This window comes from Cajanus cajan, chromosome 4, assembly GCF_000230855.2.
Source record: "Cajanus cajan strain Asha chromosome 4, NIPB_CcT2T_4, whole genome shotgun sequence".
NCBI classification, from domain to species: Eukaryota; Viridiplantae; Streptophyta; class Magnoliopsida; order Fabales; family Fabaceae; genus Cajanus; species Cajanus cajan.
The window spans coordinates 53,081,525-53,096,228 of NC_138520.1; positions in this window are offsets into that span (position 1 = coordinate 53,081,525).

Here is a 14,704-nt window from a genome sequence, read left to right on the forward strand (position 1 = left end):
CAGCTCACCACAGGTTTGAACTTAGTTAGGCAAAAAAACTTTTGATCTATTAAAAATTTGACCTAACTCACTTTTAACCCAATCCTTCATGGGCCAACCCATGATGAGTTGGGTTACCTCATGGGTTGGCCCACTTAATATTTTATTTTATTTTATTTTTTAAGTTTCCAAATATTAATTTATGTAATTATACATTTATGCCATTAATTAAATTTTGTACATACTAGTTATGAATTATGATAATTAGTGTCAATTTGATATTATTTATCAATATTTTATGTAACAACTTTGATATTATTTGATATTATAAGTTGACTAAGTTGGTTGATATTTATTTTTTCTTAGACATTTTTTTATCCTATTGTTAACATAGTTGTAATTTTAAAATATAAGACTATAATATGTATTTTTATAAGGATTAATATTTTTTGTATTATTATTATTATTATCATTATTAATCACCAACCTATGGTAGGCTGAATTAGGCTACTTTTTTTAAGGTCACCAAAAAGTGAGTCAAGTTGAGTTAACTCACATATTACCCAACTCTTGGTCAAATGGGACGAGTCGAATTGGCCCAGGTCACCCACTTTGACAGTTGTAACTCGAGGTAAGGGGAGAGTGAGGATGTCAAATTAATGGGCACATATAAGGGGTATGAGTAATGAGGCGATCCCTAAACCTCTTAGGTTATTGATTGTAATTCCATAGATGTTTATATTATGTATGCAATCTAATGTTGAATTATGGTATTGCAATGTAATTTCATGAATGAACCTTGATTAAATTGATCTAGTGATGTATTGATGTGATTGGGGGTTAGGGTTATGATATTTTGTGTTTTGATTTGAATGTTTGAATTTGAATGAATGGGTACTCTATGAATATTGTATGAGTGACATATAAAGTTTTTATCAAATGTTTGAGCGAAAAAGACAAAGTAATGGATCTGGATGGGTTTGGAGGACCCTATATCATACAACTCTCATTATGTAAAGTGTAGCATCTATAGTAGTGTTGGGCTTGCTTTCATGGCATTGAGCTCAATGAACCTAGTTCTCTATGTTAGGCATAGAGAGAGCCACATAGAGTGTAGGGATGCTAGAGAGGTTTTTGTCTTCTTTATAATGGGTGAGGAGTGTTTCACTTGACTTCACTTTTTAGAAGGATTGATATCGGGTATGACTCAGATAATGCTAGGAGATTTTGTTAATAGGGGTCTCTGACTCCTCAATGTAGGGTGTGGGAGTTACCATGTTGGGTGCTATTCAGGTAAAAAGGTTTTGACCTCTTTACACCAAGTGTGGGCACCATCACGCCTAGCTTGAATAAGGCAAAAAGATCCTTATCTCTTTGTGCTAGCTGCAAGTTCTAGCTTATTGGGTACCATGCCATTTTCAAAATAATTATGCTTATAAGGATAATTTAGCAATAAAAGAGCCTATGAGGAGCGATTAGTGATAGAATTAAAAGAAGAGAATACAAAGTGAAGTAAATGTTAGCCAGCAAAAACGGGGGTTGAATTATGGTTATCTTAAAATTTGAATTTCTTTTATCAAATTGATATTCGAAAGCTGATGCTTTTGGAGGTTTAAAAAACTGATTCTGCTTTTGAGTAGTTTCATTATAAAATAGCTTCTCAAAAATTTGTGCTTCTAAGGTATTTGAAAATACTTTCTACTTGTTTAGAAACTCGATATGATATGTCACAATCATGTACCAATAATTATGAGCAACTTAAAGTAATTTAAACAAATATGAGAGTAAAGGTAAGAGATATTTCACTCTGTGATTTATCTTGGTTCACCCAACCTTGGGTTATAACTAGTCCTCACACACACTGTGGGATTTCTCTACTGTAATCAAGAAAAACTACTCTAAATACAACCACCAACACCTGTTGGATTTTTCCTACACAAACCGGCCACCTTCTATTTGTGTAGTCTTCCTTAGCCAACTATTAAGTAACCCTTAACACCTATTAAGCAAACCACCTTCACAACCCACAACTATGAGTCAAACCACAACCAACTAGTTGCAAAATTTCTACCCTTTCTTTCCCTCTACAGACCTAATATGGAAATGGAAATCAAATGTGTTTACATATTTGAGAAACCTTAATAATTATTAAAGGTTTCTTTGTAACTCTCTTAGGATAGGAGCTTTCATAAAAGAAGTATTCTCATTTTTTCTATTACAGATCATATTATAAATATGTTTGGGGAGAACTTTAAATCATAGAGTATGAAACAAGTAATTATAATTTTATCTAGCTTGGATATTGATAACTTTCAATGTTCTTGCTTGCTTGATAATGGCTATCTTGGTCTTATTTTATTAGCTTCAAAATGTATCTGTTGAAGCTTGGTTAAGGATGAAGTAGAGTTGACAAAGATTTGTACTTTTAAATAAGTCAAATCAACAAAAATATTAGAGGATCTGAGCTTCTAATGTTGTCTTTTAATGATGCTTTTGAGTAGCCTTCTGAATAGGGTCATTAGTGCTAGTTTTCTAAAAAGTTAGGCTTTAACTAAGACTTGTTATTTTGGAGGCTCTACTAGATAAACTATTATGGAAAAAAGATAAACACTGGAAGGGGTTGAATAATGTGTATAAAAACTCACACATTTTTTTTATAGTGAAGTAGTAACGCTAGTTAGATGAAGTGTAAAGAGTGGTCAAATGGAACATTGGATATTTTTATACTGGTTCATCTCAACCACCAAGACTACGTCCAATTCTCAATCCAACCAGATTAAGTCCCACCATCTTTAAACAAAGATAAAAAAATATTCTTTTTACAAGACACTTCTGGCTCAATCATAAGTATTATTTGACTTACCTCTTCAAGCAACTACCCTAGTATTTTTTTAACAACAAGCCTCTCTAGGCTTAACAACCAAGTATTCTTCTATAGTCAAGCCTCTTTAGGCTCAAAACAAGTATTCTTTTACGGACAAGTCTCTATAGCTCAAAACAAGTTTTTTTTTTTTTTTTACAAACAAGCCTCCCTAGGCTCAACCTTATAACAATAGTTATGAGGGTTACACAGATATTGTGTTTGTCTCATTTAGATGTTATATAACTAGTATAGAGTAGTAAGTTTGTTTTACAAGAAACAATAAGTATGATTTATAGAGAGTGTTTCTTTTTATACAAGCCTTTTTTGTATATTGCATATCTCTTTTTTCCTTGTGCTTTGAATCTTCTTATATAGTAGCTTGGAGAAGATGATCGTTGCAACACTTTGAGTCCAGTTCACAAGTAATGGAAAAGCTTCCATCAACAAGTTTGTTTCGTCTGTCTTCATCGTCTGTCTTCATCGTCTTTTCTTGTGATGATAGATAACTGTTTGACTCATTTAATGCAAACATTTAATACATTTCACCAAATAATACCTCTTATTTGATAAAAGGAGGTACTTATCAACTTTTCATACCAAACGAAGTTTATAAAAGTAATGTCAGCATAGAGTAACTATAGCAATAACTTTTTCTACTTTTATCCATGATTTTAGGGATCATGGTTCTAACAGAAAGCATGATTTTTCTCTTTAACAGATTTATTGTAACAGCCCAAATTTTTTACTGGGCCGTGGGCCCAATTCGTTGCCTGGAACGGGCCGTTTCGAAAGTGAAACGGGCCGTTCCGGAATAAAGAATTTGCCTAAAAACGTAGTTGACAACGGGCCATTCCGGTTGGAGAATGGGCCGTTCTGGTTTGGAGCACGGGCCGTTCTGAAAGTAGAACGGGCCGTTCTGCTGGGTTTTGAAACGGGCCATTCCGGTTTTGGAATGGGTCGTTCCAGTTGAGATTTTTGCTTGGTTCTGGAGGGTCCAGAACGGCCGTTCCACTTTTGGAACGGGCCGTTCCTGGTTAGCTGAGGCAGATTCCTATAAATAGGAGGCCTTACCTCTCATTTTCTCACATCTCTCATTCTCTCTCCCTATTCTCTTCTGTTCTTTCTTCTTCCCCTCTTCTTCTCTCTGAAGACCATGGGGCACTTAGAGGAGGAGATCAAGAGATCCTTGTTGTAGTTTCAACGGTTGTTTATCCAGGTACGGGGGAAAAAAGGAATTATTTATATGTAGAGTTACATGAGGGAATTGGGTAGAGGAAGAATCCTTTAGGATTATGAGCAATTTTATAATTATTTATGTTTGGAGAATTATTGGTTTTATTTGATTCTGTATGAATTTAGGATTATGAATATATGATTTATTTGTAAAAATGATGCTCTGGGAGAGAGAACGAAATTATAGAAAAGTGCCTGTAGGCCAGGTTTTGGAAAAATTGAAATATTTCTGTTTGAGAAATTAATGATACCATTAGATTCTGTATGTGTTGAGGAATAGAAATATATATTTAATTTGTAAGAATGATGATCTGAGAGGGAGAACGAAACTGTAGAAAAGTGCCTGCGAGTTAGGTTTTGAAAGAATTGGGGGTTTTATTGTTTATGTTAAAGTTATATTAAATTGGTAATTCTGTTGAGCATTATATTATGAATGTTATTGCTATATTACTTGATAAAAATTGGTGATTTAGATGTGAATTGCTTGAGGTGTATGAAAACCATTATTTTGGGCTTATCTGATATGTGTATGAAATTGAACTATGAGATGTTGTGTGGAATGTGAACGAGATGTGGTTGTGGTTCTTCACACCTATGACCAGGGGTGAGCACGGCCCGAGATTGTTACATGGGCATCGTGACCTTGGTTAACATGTCAGGGGTGAGCACGACCCTGGGTTAAGGGTAACGTGACCTTGACACAGTGTTATATCAGGGGTGAGCACGGCCTGGGATTGTTACATAGGTATCGTGACCTTGGTTAACATGTCAGGGGTGAGCACGACCCTGAGATAGGGATAACGTGAACTTGGCACAGTGTTATATCAGGGATGAGCACGGCCTTGAATTGTTACGTGGGTATCGTGACCTTGAATAACATGTCAGGAGTGAGCACGGCCCTAGGATAGGGATAACGTGACCTTGGCACAATGTTATATCAGGGATGAGCACGGCCTGAGATTGTTAAATGGGTAGCGTGACCTTGACATAGTGTGAAGTGCAAGATTTGTGATGATTGGTGTGATTGAGAATTATGATGTGATGACAATGCATGATTGATTGAAATACGATATGTCGAAATATTTATGAATATTAAGTTATAATGAGATAATATGTTGTGTTTTCTTATGTGCTATATATATAGATATTTTCTTTTCTTACCGTACGATTTGTGGGTATTTTAGGTGAGGAAGATCTGGCTACGAGTGGTATCTAGAATGCCAACGGTTGAATTGTCGGGATGCTCTGATATTGTGACATCGGGGCAAAGGATTTTTTAGAACATAGGTTTTTATATGGATTTGGAATTGTACATGTTATTTTTGAAAATAATTTGAAAACTCTTGCCTTTCATTTTTATTATTGTGGTTATTGAAGGATAATTTTGAAGATTCATATGTGAACCCTTTTACCGAAATTGAAAAATTTATTTATAAGTTTTTATTATTACAATATATATGTTGGGGTAGTAAGGGTGTCACATTTAGTGGTATCAGAGCAGGTCGATCTAATCGGCCGTGAGTTATGAGTCTACTATGCTTGTTTGGTAGATGAATGATGAAATGAATTGTGGAACTTATTGATGTGCTAATGATGAACGACTATGTTTGTTGTTTATTTAATTGTGTGTACTCTAATAATGTTTTGCTTTATGGTGAAGATAATGATAATGATGATGATGTTTCACTTGCGTTGTTAGCGTTGTGCTTGCACTTATATTGTTTTCTCATAGTTTGGCTAAAAGACATGATATAGCTTAGTTGATGCTAGTCATGATTGCTTATTTGTTTTGATACTTCTTGCTTACATAAGAAGTAGTTGTTGAGTGGTATTGCTCGTGTTGCGAGCATATGTGCCAGTAGTAGTGGACGAAGCCTTGTGCTAGCCAACTAGAACTATTAGAACCTTGGATATGGGTAAGACATTCATTTGTCGAGTGTATTAAGAGTTTTCGATTGGTGGAGTTTCCGAAAGCCATAGTTGTAGTGATTGAATCCAAGAGGTTATGTGTTGAGCATTAGAGCTTTGAGCGTTCTTGATGAAAGGTCAAAGTTTTGGTGATTTCCTTAAGTTTTAGTGCTTGCATATTAACCTAGTTAGGGGTTAGGTTGCATGAGGATTTTACTTCAGATATAAGTCTTTTGTGTGGAATATGTGAGTTGTTTTGGTTTAGGATTGTAGTAGAAAGCTTGAATATGAAGTTGAGGAGTGAGTTTGGAATGGTTGAGGTATTTTGTGGAATGTTAGTACACTATCGCTGTATGGTATAAGGGATATTTTCGCTGCAGTTTCGTTGTGCCAATATGAGTATCGTATTGACAGAATTAGATTTTGTGGTCTGCGTGAAAGTGGTGGCTTTGGATATTATATTTTCAATGGAACTGGATTAAGATAAAACAGTGGTCTAGAACTTCAGTTATAACTGCTTTGGTGATCAAAAGTCTAGTTGTAAGCACTGAATATATTTGTTATGGTTTTTGAATTTTTAGCTAAGAAGATGATTTTTTTTTAGTCTTATGACTTCATAAGAGTTATAACTTATTCCCTTAGATTTCTTTTGAAATAGGTTTGAGATCATTTTGATGAGTATAACTCTTTATGTGTCATTTGCTTTGTCATTGTTGAAGGGAGGTATATGTTATCATGATGTTTTTGAGTTACTAGGCAATGCAAGGATAAAAATGATTTTGTTATGATGTTCTTAGGTGTTGTCATGTGGATTGTAAGGTTGTTAAAGGTTGTATGATGCTATGTGGTAAAGTTAAGTTCATGCACATGTTATATGGTGTAAAATAGTGATAGATTCATATATATGATTGGGAAGGATATATATGAAGGTTTAAATAGGTATTCTAATATGATTTGATATGCATGTATGTTGATATGAGGATAGATGACCTTATGGATCAATTAGCGGGTGTTCAGTAAGGTTGACCTTAAGGTGTGCTATCATCAAATTGGAATTGAGAGTAAAGATTTATCCAAGATAGCTTTAGGCTAAGTTATCTAAGTATGAATTTTGGTTGTATAAGAAGAGTTTTCTAAGCCATGTAATTTCTTGTGGAGGTAAAACATAGATCTATCTAAGATAGAAGTTGTGCTTAAGTGAGAGATACTTGAGTCTATTAGCGAGGTTATGAGTTTCTTGGATTAGCTCATTGTTGTTGGATATTGATTGAGTAACTTTTTAAGATAGCATTACCTTTGAACAGAGTGAGTAAGAAGAGTGTTATTTTTGTGTGAGATAGTAAGTGTGAGAGTAGTTTCCAAATTCTTAAGGAAAGATTGACTAGTGCACTAGTGTGAGCATTGGCCGATCTTAGTAAGCCTTTTGTAGTATGGGTTGATGTTTCTAAGATAGGTTTGGGTGGAGTGTTAATGCAAGAAGGAAAGGTAGTAGCTTGTGATTCTAGGCAATTGAAAACTCATTAGAGGAATTACCTTACCTATGATTTTTTAAGTTAGCAGTTGCAATATTTAGAGATACTATCTTTATGATTCTAAGCTTGAGGTATTTATTGATAATTAGAGCCTTAATTATCTATTGACTGAAGGAGTTAATTATTAGACAAAAGAGATAGTTTAACTTTCTGGAGGACTAATATTTCAAACTTAGTTGTTATTTGAGTAAAGTCATTGTGGTGACCGATGTTTTGTGTAGGAAACCTTTATATTTATCTTTCCTTATGATTAGAGAGATGAATCTTTTTGGCTCAAATTAGAGATTTAAGTTTGGCTTATAAGGTTACCCTTAGTAGTGTGAGACTAAGTATGACTTGAGTAATGAATGGATTGTTGAAGGAAATTGGAGAGGCATAATTTTGGTGACAAGATATGACGCTATAGGATAAGGTGATGGATAAGAGTTTGACTTAGGTGTAGATGGAGTGGTGAAATTAGATATCTGATATGTATACCTAGTGAACTTACGCTTAGGTGCTTAATCTTTAAAGATGATCATAGAAGTAAAACCAATATTGTGGCAGATGCCTTGATTATGATGACCTCTGGTATATCATTTATGATGATTTAAGGGTTGGATTTGATTGAAGAATTTACAGACTTATGCTTTGTGTGTGAGATTATCCTTAGGAGCATTGAATTGATTAGGTTGAAAGTGACTAGTGAATTAATGAATGGGATTAGAGAAACCTAGGAGTTAGAGCCTGTCTTAGAGAACCAAGTGGAAAAGATTGGTAGGAGTATAGATAACTTTTCTGAGTAGAATCGATGTTGTTTCGAGGTGCAAGAACAAATTTGAGTGCTTAGTAACCTTCAATTAAGAAAGATGATTTTAGAGGAAGGACATTCATTTAGGAGCTACTGAGATGTATTGGGAACTTAGGGGATGTATCAGAGTGGTGCAGTGGAAGCATGGTGGCCTAAGGTGAAGAGAGGAGTAGAGAAATTGTATGCTCGTGTTTAGTATGCAAGAAGTCTTTAGGAACTTGTGTAGCACTTAGATGTCCCATTTTGGAACTGTAATGGTGAGTGGATAGACTTTAATTGTAGGTTTGTCTAAGACGCTTAAGAGATCGATTCTATTTGTGTTTTAGTGGATAGGCTCACCAAATTTACATGTTTTATCCTTAGATATCCTTTGGTGAAAGTGATAGAGTTGTACATCAATAAGGTAGTGAGGTTGCATAAGAATTAGAAAGTAAGAAGCAAGGAGTCTACCATTGCAAAAATTTTGGGGACGAAATTTCTTAAAGGAGGGGAGTATTGTAACAGCCCAAATTTTTTACTGGGCCGTGGGCCCAATTCGTTGCCTGGAACGGGCCGTTTCGAAAGTGAAACGGGCCGTTCCGGAATAAAGAATTTGCCTAAAAAATGTAGTTGAAAACGGGCCGTTCCGGTTGGAGAACGGGCCGTTCCGATTGGAGAACGGGCCGTTCCGGTTGGAGAACGGGCCGTTCTGGTTTGGAGAACGGGCCGTTCTGCTAGGTTTTGGAACGGGCCGTTCCAGTTGAGATTTTTGCTTGGTTCTGGAGGGTCCAGAACGGCTTTTCCACTTTTGGAACGGGCCGTTCCGGGTTAGCTGAGGCAGATTCCTATAAATAGGAGGCCTTACCTCTCATTTTCTCACATCTCTCATTCTCTCTCCCTATTCTCTTCTGTTCTTTCTTCTTCCCCTCTTCTTCTCTCTGAAGACCATGGGGCACTTAGAGGAGGAGATCAAGAGATCCCTGTTGTAGTTTCAACGGTTGTTTATCCAGGTACGGGGGAAAAAGGGAATTATTTATATGTAGAGTTACATGAGGGAATTGGGTAGAGGAAGAATCCTTTAGGATTATGAGCAATTTTATAATTATTTATGTTTGGAGAATTATTGGTTTTATTTGATTCTGTATGAATTTAGGATTATGAATATATGATTTATTTGTAAAAATGATGCTCTGGGAGAGAGAACGAAATTATAGAAAAGTGTCTGTAGGCTAGGTTTTGGAAAAATTGAAATATTTCTGTTTGAGAAATTAATGATACCATTAGATTCTGTATGTGTTGAGGAATAGAAATATATATTTAATTTGTAAGAATGATGATCTGAGAGGGAGAACGAAATTGTAGAAAAGTGTCTGTGAGTTAGGTTTTGAAAGAATTGGGGGTTTTATTGTTTATGTTAAAGTTATATTAAATTGGTAATTCTGTTGAGCATTATATTATGAATGTTATTGCTATATTACTTGATAAAAATTGGTGATTTAGATGTGAATTGCTTGAGGTGTATGAAAACCATTATTTTGGGCTTATCTGATATGTGTATGAAATTGAACTATGAGATGTTGTGTGGAATGTGAATGAGATGTGGTTGTGGTTCTTCACACCTATGACCAGGGGTGAGCACGGCCCGAGATTGTTACATGGGCATCGTGACCTTGGTTAACATGTCAGGGGTGAGCACGACCCTGGGTTAAGGGTAACGTGACCTTGGCACAGTGTTATATCAGGGGTGAGCACGGCCTGGGATTGTTACATAGGTATCGTGACCTTGGTTAACATGTCAGGGGTGAGCACGACCCTGATATAGGGATAACGTGACCTAGGCACAGTGTTATATCAGGGGTGAGCACGGCCTTGAATTGTTACGTGGGTATCGTGACCTTGAATAACATGTCAGGGGTGAGCACGACCCTAGGATAGGGATAACGTGACCTTGGCACAGTGTTAAATCAGGGGTGAGCACGACCTGAGATTGTTAAATGGGTAGCGTGACCTTGGCATAGTGTGAAGTGCAAGATTTGTGATGATTGGTGTGATTGAGAATTATGACGTGATGACAATGCATGATTGATTGAAATACGATATGTCGAAATATTTATGAATATTAAGTTATAATGAGATAATATGTTGTGTTTTCTTATGTGCTATATATATAGATATTTTCTTTTCTCACCGTACGATTTGTGGATATTTTAGGTGAGGAAGATCTGGCTACGAGTGGTATCTAGAATGCCAACGGTTGAATTGTCGGGATGCTCTGATATTGTGACATCGGGGCAAAGGATTTTTTAGAACATAGGTTTTTATATGGATTTGGAATTGTACATGTTATTTTTGAAAATAATTTGAAAACTCTTGCCTTTCATTTTTATTATTGTGGTTATTGAAGGATAATTTTGAAGATTCATATGTGAACCCTTTTACCGAAATTGAAAAATTTATTTATAAGTTTTTATTATTACAATATATATGTTGGGGTAGTAAGGGTGTCACATTTATAAGTTCCAAGATGACTTTCTAGTTCGATCTATTAAGGAATGAAACATTCAATAAAAAATTTATCGTTAGTCTCAACAAATAATATACATTTAATGTATATGAGACAAATTGTATGCTTCATCTGATTTACATCATCTTATAGACGATCTGTATCTTACAGATGATCTGCATCTTACACACAATCTGCGTCATATAGACGATCTATGTTTGACACTTCATTTGATAAGCATTTTCAAAGATATTTTCGAAGATACTTTTGAAGGCATTTTCTCTTATAAAAATATTTTATTTGTTAGCATTAAAACTCTAAAGCTTGAGGGATCTAAGATTGTCTTTTAACTTAACAATCTCCCATTTTTTGATAGTGACAAACACATTTTTGTATTTCTGAAATTTTTATTTTTCTTTTTTTGAGAAAATATTTTTTCTTTGGTATGATGATAAGATTTTTGTCTTTTTGAAATGCTTTCTTCTTTCAAAAGGTATTTTTCTTGAAAAATGTTCTGACCTTTTTACCTTGAAAAACTTTTTCAATTTTGGCTAAGACATTTTTCTTCAAAATGCATAAGCAATTTGGATATGTTTTTATCAAAGTGATATAAGGCACACTCTTTAAAAGACATGTATCGTCTCACATTTACTTAGTTTTATCATCATTCAAAATAGCATTTGAGACATACTAAGCAATTATACCATGGCATCTGGAATGATATTTAATTAATCCTTAGAGCATGTTAGACTAAGTGTGCATACAAATCTTATGAGGTCTAGTCTTGACATTTCAAAGCAAAATCAGAGTATATATAATTAGACCATATATGTCTACCTTAGGTATTATATGCAATGCATAAGGGACTCCCTTAACAACATGTGTGAAATGATGAATATAATTTGCATAAATCAGAACAAACATAATATATACTAATTAGAACATATTTTTCAAAGTTTTGAAAAATTTAATCCAAGCATTCAAAAAATAAATTAGAAAAAAATAGAAAATAAAACAAATTAGAGAAAAATAATAAAAAACTTAATCACTCTCTCCCTTTTTACACCAACAAAGGTTGGTCCAAAGCATCCCCTTTTGTTTGAGCTCAGATTGATATTGAGGCGAGATAACAACTTGTTGAATTTCTTATCAGTACGTGCTTGTCTCCTTAAAGTGTAGTCAAAGCTTGTTAGAGGCCAACAATCACCTTGTCATGATCCTTTTCTAGAGTGAATAGAAAGGGAGGTGGAGTTATTGGTGGTGAAGAAGCAGGTGAAGCAAAGGGTCTTGATTGGAATGAAAACATGATCATTCTCCTATACAAAAAGATTACATTAATTCCTAAGCAAAAATATATGGAAAGTAATATCACATGGGAATAATAGTGATATAGTCTGCATTTGATAAAAAAATGTTGAAGCTTGTAGGCTCAACCCTAAAAGGGAAAGGGTAAACAATGAAGAATTGACCTTTGGCTAGGGGAAGCTATTCAGGCTTCTCATTGATAGGATAAAGAGGTTGGGAGGTATGGTGACATGCATAGCAGTCATGTTAGTTGTTAAGCTCATACTATGGCATCTTCTCCTTGCCATTGTAGATAGAGTGAATTGCAGGCTTGAAGACAGAGTCTTGCATGTAAAACTTTGCTAAAGGTTGAATCATCCATGGTTTGTAGAGCTCTCCAAGTGTGAAGGAAATGTTGTGAGAAGTTCCTTTTATGCTCAATTCAATGGCAACTTTGGAGCTGAGTAAATTTTTCACTTCGCTCTACTGTTGCTTGAAAATCTGTACAGCTTGACCATCCAACCAAGGAGGCCAGTTCAAGTTGATCTCCCTTTGAAAAAGCTACATCTCAGTAGTGGGGCAAATAACAATGTTGGGTTCACTACTAAAGGAGTGTCTATTAGAGTCATAGATGGGAGGAGTCTAGTCACATCGATTGACATCTTCTTTAGGTACTCCATCTCATGTGCTTCTTTAGAGTTTGTACCATCATCAAACTTAAACATAGCAAGGGGTGGCACTGTAGAGATGAAGTCCTCTAGGTCCCTCTGGTTTGGTTCTACCATGGAATTGTTAACATTGAGAGGTTCAAAATTAAGGATCACCTTTGTTGACACTGTGGCATAAAAAATTGCATGTATAAGTTCCACCAAGATTGGAAACTGTGATATAGTAAGGATGCTAGACAGGCTAGGAAAGTCCATGCTTTTGGCTTCTATGTTAGCCTCAGTAGCATTAGTAGGACCTTCAGGTTGAGGTTCCCCCTAAAAAACAGCTTGGGGTTCCTCCTAAACTTGTGCTTGGGCTCCTCTTGAGCTAAAGTATGGTTCTCTAAGAGAGAGACAAACTAAGATCAACTTCTAATTACTAAGCCTCTTAAGTAGTCAAAGAAGTGTTTATAAGGGTCTACTGCTTTGTGTCCTCAATAGATTGAAGCTTCAAACACTCCACATCTTACTCTTCCTCTAAATCCTTTTAGGTTTAGGCTGGTCTTGGGCCATGCACTAGGTGTTGCCCGCAGGTAGGTAAAGGTTGTATGGTGGTTTGTTGAGATGGCTGAGGTTGAGGTTGAGGTTTGGGTTTTGGATGGGATGATTGTGTAGATGAAGAGGTTGGTGGTTATTTAGATGGTAGATGAAGTTTGGAGATGGTTTCTAGGCTAAAAGCGGAGGATTTGCGGGTAAGATGATGGATGGATAAAGTTTGATATTAAGAAAGCTTTTGACACGCTTGATTGGCATTTTCTACTTGATACATTGAGAGCTTTTGGTTTTAATAACACTTTTTGTGATTGGATTCTTACAATTCTATAGTCAGCTAGGCTTTCTTTTGGAATCAATGGTTATTCTATTGGGTATTTAGCATGTAAACTTGGGGTTTGTTAATGGAAACCATTTTCTCCTTTGTTGTTTTGTCTTGTAGAGGATGTTCTTAGTCGAGGCATATCTTACTTAGTATAATCTAACCTTTTATTGCCTATGGTGAGTCCCAAAAGTACTTGTTCACCTTCTCATGTTCGTTATGTTGATGATGTACTACTATTTTATCGAGGAACTACTAGGAATTTGAGAAACTTGATAAAGCTTATGAAATTGTATGCGGATGCATCAGATCAACTTATTAGTTTGGATAAATTTCATTTTTTGCATGGTTCTATGTCTTGGTTACAGGTGGACCAAGTAAAGGAGCTCTTGAGTTTTCCATCTACCATCACACCTTTCACATATTTTGGTGTGCCTATTTTTAAAGGGAAAGCCACATGCTAGGTTCTTGAATGACATCATGGATAGAATCAAAGTTAAGCTTCCCACATGAAAAGGTAAGTTATTATCATTAATGGTATGAATCCAACTAGTTAATTTAGTAATTTCTAGTATGTTACTTTATAGTTTTCACATTTACTCTTGGTCGTAGGCTATGATTAAATTGGTTGATACATGGATTCATAACTTCATTTGGTTGGGAGATGTTTTTACTCATAAGCTAGTTATAGTGGCTTAGAAGCATGTGTTTAAGTAAATTATGGAGGGTGGTTTGGGTGTGAAGTCTATCTCTTCATTGAATTAGGTTGTTACTTTGCGCCTTTCCTAAGACTTCATGATTTAGATGCTTAGTGGGCAATATTCATGAGACCTAAGTTTTTGCACTGTAATATTTCGCTAAAGAGTTTTAAATCATCCTTTGTTTGACCATCCATTTTTTGACATTGGCAGGAGATTAAGAATTATAGTGGTTGGGTGCTTGATCGGGGTTGTGATGTTAACTTTTGGAATGATGTGTCATGTTTAGAGACATCCATTGCTGATGCATTGCATGTTCCTATTACTTCACAATATCTACTTTGTTCCTCTGTTGATTGTTTTGTGCAAGGTTCTGCTTAGCCATTCCTAAGTGGCTTTTGTTTATACTTTTAT